Source organism: Cavia porcellus, unplaced genomic scaffold (assembly GCF_034190915.1).
Source record: "Cavia porcellus strain 051 isolate PalLab524CR breed Dunkin Hartley unplaced genomic scaffold, mCavPor4.1 scaffold_11, whole genome shotgun sequence".
NCBI classification, from domain to species: Eukaryota; Metazoa; Chordata; class Mammalia; order Rodentia; family Caviidae; genus Cavia; species Cavia porcellus.
The window spans coordinates 30,175,356-30,181,231 of record NW_026947494.1 but is presented as its reverse complement, the minus strand read 5'-3'; the positions used below and the strand labels follow the sequence as shown (position 1 = coordinate 30,181,231).

Here is a 5,876-nt window from a genome sequence, read left to right as displayed (position 1 = left end):
GACAATTATGTACTCAACAATTTACCATTTTCTCAGAACTGGGTTGAGCACTGAGATACAAGGACATGTGTTTTTTGCCCTCAGGAAGTTTCCATTGGATTGCAGGTTGTCGGATGTCCCTCTGGGATCTCCATGTATACTTCTTGAGAGATGCCATTCATGTGACTATGTGTCATTAAAGCTGATGGTGACATTCTTGCTGTTTCTCCAAGGACCAAGTGAAATGCACTGCAGCAGTTTGCTTCCTATGCCATGGACCAGGCAGGTGGCATCTTCACCATCTTCTCCCCTGACTCACAGAGGCCACACGGGAAGAGTTCTCCTGGAATGTTTGCAAGTAGATAAAATGCCTTAAGTAAATGAAAGGAATTACAGTTGCATTCTCCGGGGGAAATGTTGGTGTTGGAACTTGGGGCCCTGACCATGCTAAGTGGATATATACATCCTTGGGGGTTTTGCTACAATCCAGGGAATTATTGAGCAAATCTCTCTCTCTGAGAGAAGACATAAATCTGACATAAAGCTGTCATTACAAAGGAAACTAACTCCTGCCTACCAAATGGATTCAAAAGCATCTGGACCTGACACACACAGTGACGACTCTGGATTGTCAGCTGCTGCTGCGTGTTCTGGGTCTGTTGGATTCAAAGGCTCAACCTCCTGTAGTTGTACCTCACAGCAGGAGGGAGGAGACTCCTAACTGATTCAAAAATGCCTTTTTTTTTCAGGTGCAAAGAACTGAGTCAATTATAACGCAAGGATCTCTGTATATCATCCTTATCCACGCATAGCTGTCTCACTAGTTGGCTGTTTGCTTCCTTCTATCTTATAGCATCGTTTTCCTCTCCTATTCTTCTTCTTCATAGGTATTTGTTCTAAAAAATGTATATTGTTTGTCCCGCATAGATTTCCATCTTTTAGTTATAGCCACACCCAAACATAATAAAAAGGTGAGTGGTACAATGTACACTTCATTACTCACCAACTAGCATCAAACCTTAGCTGACATTTTTCCATTATTTAATTTCATGTAGATTTTTGAAAATCAATTGTTGACATCATGGCAAATCACCTTTAAATATTTCTGCATTCTAAAAAGAAGGACATTCTTTTAAGGACAGCATCGTCACATTTTGAAATACTAATAATTCAACAATTTCATCCAGTATCTAGTCCACATTAAATTTTAATTACTAAAAATGTTTTTATAGTTACTTTAACAAGTAAACAAAATTCGATTAATATTTGCACACTGTATTTTGATAAATGTTTTTAACTTCTGGAACTCTACAATAGCCCTCCTCCCTCTAAAAGTATCATTGGCTTTAAAAATTTTAAGCCATTTTTCTTTCCTTTTTAATTTAAATTAATTTTTGAATGATGCATAAAAACATAAAAAATTGACACATGGGGAACTATTTAATATTTTGATATGAGTATGCTTTGTATAATTTTAAATGCATTTGTATGCATCTATCAAACATATATCATTTCTTTAAGATGATAAATCTTTCGCTCTAGCCTTTTGAAATACATAGTACATTATTGTTATCTATAGTCACCCCACTGGGCAGTAACATGGGAGAAATTCTTGCTTCTAACCGTAACTTAGTGTCCATTCACCATTCCTCTGCATTTCTTTCTTGCCTCTACTCTCCCCGGTCTCTGGTGACACTCATTGTACTCTTACCTTCTATGAGGTCAGCTTTCTTCTATTTTATATATGAATGAAGTTATGAGGTATTTATCTTTCTGTTCTTCATTTTATTTTACTTGACATAATGTTCTCCAGTCCCAGCTATGTTGTTGTAAATGGAAGAATTTCATTCTTTTTTTGTGGTTGAATTGTATTCAAGTATATATATGCATACATATGTATACATATGCATGTAAATATTTATGTATATGTATCATATTTAAAAGTTTATACATCAGCTGATGAACACTTAGGTTGTTTCCATTTCTATTTTTTTTTTTTTTTTTTATTTAAGAGGAAAAAGAGAAAAACACAAAACAAACCAAAGCGGCGTAAGGGTACACGCAATACAGAACTACAAACAAAACAAAACAAAACAAAACAAAACAAAACAAAACAAAACAAAAAAACATAACAGTAAGAAATCACCTGCTAGTAGATTACACACTATCTTCTTGAAAATAGTTCCTCAAATAGTCTACGGCCATACCACCCTGAACGCGCCCGATCTCGTCTGATCTCGGAAGCTAAGCAGGGTCGGGCCTGGTTAGTACTTGGATGGGAGACCGCCTGGGAATACCGGGTGCTGTAGGCTTAAAAAAAAAAAAAAAAAAAAAAGAAAAAAAGAAAATAGTTCCTCAAATCACAGTATCAAAGAACACAAGGTGGACATTCAAACAGGGAGACTGCAAACAGCTGTGTTCAATGTTCCAAAAACATTGATAAAGTCAGCTATTTAACACCCCCAAACACACTTGCTGTTATATCCGTTAGAGCTCTTTTTCTTTTTTTTTTTTCCCTCTCTTTTTTACAACAAAATTTACACATCTTGGATTTTATTACTCCTTAGTGCTTATTACTTTCTTTGGGGGGGGGAGAACACAGTCAAATATGGCAAAACAAAGCTGTCAGTCAATACCAAGGATAGACATAGCACATGGTGTAGAACAGAGTACAAGTTTATCAACAATGGTTATCAACGTTGTCCCTTGTTTCCTTAAAAAGAATTGTCTATCTCATTAGATATTATAAAGTTGGACAAAACAGTAGAGAACAAGACCAATAAAACTTAGGCATTGTAAACATTACAGGACTTCCAAAGAAGACAATAGTCAAACCAGAATGGGTATCTTAGTGAATCTTATTGTCTTCAAAGTAGTTGCCTATGTCTTCAAACTTGATACTATCATATAGAATGGAACAGAGTCTAATCAGTCAAAACAAGATTGTGGGAGTACTACAGGACTTCAAAACAAGTTAATAGGAAATCAAAAAGAGTTATTATTTATATATCCTAATTTTTTTTGAATTTTTTCTTTAATTAAGACAAACATAAGAAATGACTAAATAATTTTTTTTTGAAACAATAAGGGGGAGATTGAGATAAAACAGGACATAACAATATAACAATAGAGGTCACAGCATGACTGTTTCAACAACCTAGTACTTCACCACCTTATAACCTGACTTAATAGTAGTTACCATAGTGTCTTTTTCCTTGAAATATTTGGATAAAACTTCATATACTCTAGCTTCAAATATTTTCATATCAAGAAGCCCAGAATAAAGCCTTTCTAATTAATGAGTGAAAACTTTATAAGGCTTCAAGGCCACCTAATGGGGAATCATGATTACCACATATTTTTATATATTTGAATCATTATTTACATTAGGGAAACTATTCGGTATTCACACATGCGAGATTGATTTATTTCACTAATGAGTATGGTCTCAAGCTGCGCCCATTTATTGATAAATATCTCAATTTGATCCTTCTTTATAGCTGAATAATACTCCATTGTATAGAAATACCACAACTTTTTTATCCATTCCTCAGTTGATGGGCACTTGGGTTGTTTCCAAGATCTGGCGATTAAAAATTGTGCTGCTATAAACATAGGTGCACATATATCACTGTGGTATGATGCTTTCAGTTCTTCTGGGAATATGCCTAGAAGTGGAATAGCTGGAATAAATGGGATTTCCAGTCCCAACTTTTTGAGAAATCTCCAGACAGATCTCCACAAAGGCTGTACCAGTCTACACTCCCACCAGCAGTGCAGGAGAGTTCCTTTTTCCCCACAGCCTCTCCAGCATTTGTTGTCGGTTTTCTTGATCCTGGCCATTCTTTCAGGAGTGAGATGGTATCTCAGTGTGGTTTTAATTTGCATTTCTCTAATGACCAATGATGATGAGCATTTTTTCATGTATTTATTTGCCATTTGCATTTCTTCATCTGAGAATTGCATATTCATCTCAGATGCCCATTTTTGGATTGGATCTTTGAATTTCGGAGGTCTGAGTTTCTTTAATTCTTTGTATGTTTTAGACAAGAGGCCCTTGTCTGAGAGAGAGTTCACTAAAATCTTTTCCCAGTTTGTGGGTTTTCTTTTCACTATGCTGGAGATTTCTTTTGACATGCAGAAACTTTTTAATAAGAAGTGGTCCCAGTTATTGATTCTGGGAAGTATTTCCCGTGCAGTTTGAGTCCTGTTCATGAATTCTTTACCTACTCCTATGTCTCCAAGGTTTCTACCTATTTTGTCTTCCAATAGATTTAGTGTTTCTGTTTTAATATTCAGATCTTTGACCCATTTAGATTTTAATTTAGTACATGGTGATAGACATGGGTCTAGCTTTAGTTTTCGGCAAATGGAGAGCCAGTTTTTCCAGCACCATTTATTAAAGAGACTGTCGTTCTTCCAGTGAACCTGCTTGGCTCCTTTATCAAAAATAAGGTGGTTGAGTGTGTTCGTAGTTGTGGTTGTATCTTCTAATCTATTCCACTGATCTTCAGCTCTGTTTTGATTCCAATACCATGTTGATTTTACTACTGTTGCTTTGTAGTATAACTTCAAGTCAGGGATTGTGATGCCTCCTGCTTTGTCTTTGCTGCTTAGAATTGCCTTTGCGATTCTAGGTCTCTTCTGGTTCCAGATGAAATTTAGGAGTGATTTCTCTAGATCTATAAGGTATGTTGATGGTATTTCTATTGGGATTGCATTGAATCTGTATAACAGTTTTGGGAGAATGGCCATTTTCACAATGTTTGTTCTTCCTATCCATGAGCAAGGGATGTCTTTCCATTTTCTGAGATCATCTTCAATTTCCTTTTTCAGTGTATTATAATTTTCACTGTATAAGTCTTTCACTTCTTTCGTAAGAGTAATTCCTAAATATTTCATTTTTTTGCTTGCTAATGTGAATAGTCCAGTTTCTCTTATTTCCCTCTCTGTAATTTTGTTGTTCGTGTATAGGAATGCTATTGATTTCTGAGTATTGATTTTGTATCCAGCCACATTACTGAATTTATTTATTGTATCTAAGAGTATTTCAATGGAGTTTAGGGGGTCTTCTATGTAGAGTATCATGTCATCTGCAAACAATGATAATTTAACTTCTTCTTTTCCTATCTTTACCCCTTTTATTTCTCTTTCTTGCCTAATTGCTCTGGCTAGTACTTCCAGTACTATATTAAATAGGAGTGGTGATAAAGGACATCCTTGTCTTGTACCCGATTTTAAAGTAAAGGCTTTCAATTTTTGGCCATTTAGTATGATGCTGGCTGTTGGTTTGTCATAAATGGCCTTTATTATATTGAGGTAAAGACCATTTATTCCAATTTTCTGTAAAGTTCTTATCATGAATAAGTGTTGGACCTTATCGAAGGCTTTTTCTGCATCTATAGAGATGATCATGTGATTCTTATTTTTGGCTTTATTGATATGGTGGATTACATTTATTGATTTGCGTAGGTTGAACCATCCTTGCATTCCTGGGATGAATCCCACTTGGTCATGGTGTATAATCTTCTTGATGATTTGCTGGATCCTATTTGCCAATATTTTATTGAGGATTTTTGCATCTGTGTTCATTAGGGAGATCGGTCTATAGTTCTCTTTTATAGTTGGGTCTTTCTCAGGTTTTGGTACTAGAGTAATATTTGCTTCCAGGAATGACTTAGGAAGGATTGCTTCCCTTTCAATTTCATTGAATAGTTTGAGGAGTGTCGGCATTAGGTCTTCTTTATATTTCTTGTAGAATTCTGCAGTGAATCCATCTGGGCCTGGGCTCTTCTTGGTGGGCAAGGACCCAATTACATTTTCAATTTCATTAGCAGAGATTGGGTTATTCAACAGTTTTATATCCTCTTGATCTAGCTTTGGTACTTCATATGCTT

The 5,876-nt window shown here is 35.5% G+C and overlaps 1 non-coding gene across 1 annotated transcript; it reads left to right on the top strand.

Moving 5' to 3' along the window:
- Positions 1–2,172: 2,172 nt before the first annotated feature.
- LOC111756977 (5S ribosomal RNA) lies at positions 2,173–2,291 on the top strand. Its single transcript, XR_002791367.1, has one exon. It is a non-coding gene; the product is annotated as a 5S ribosomal RNA (ribosomal RNA).
- Positions 2,292–5,876: the final 3,585 nt, after the last annotated feature.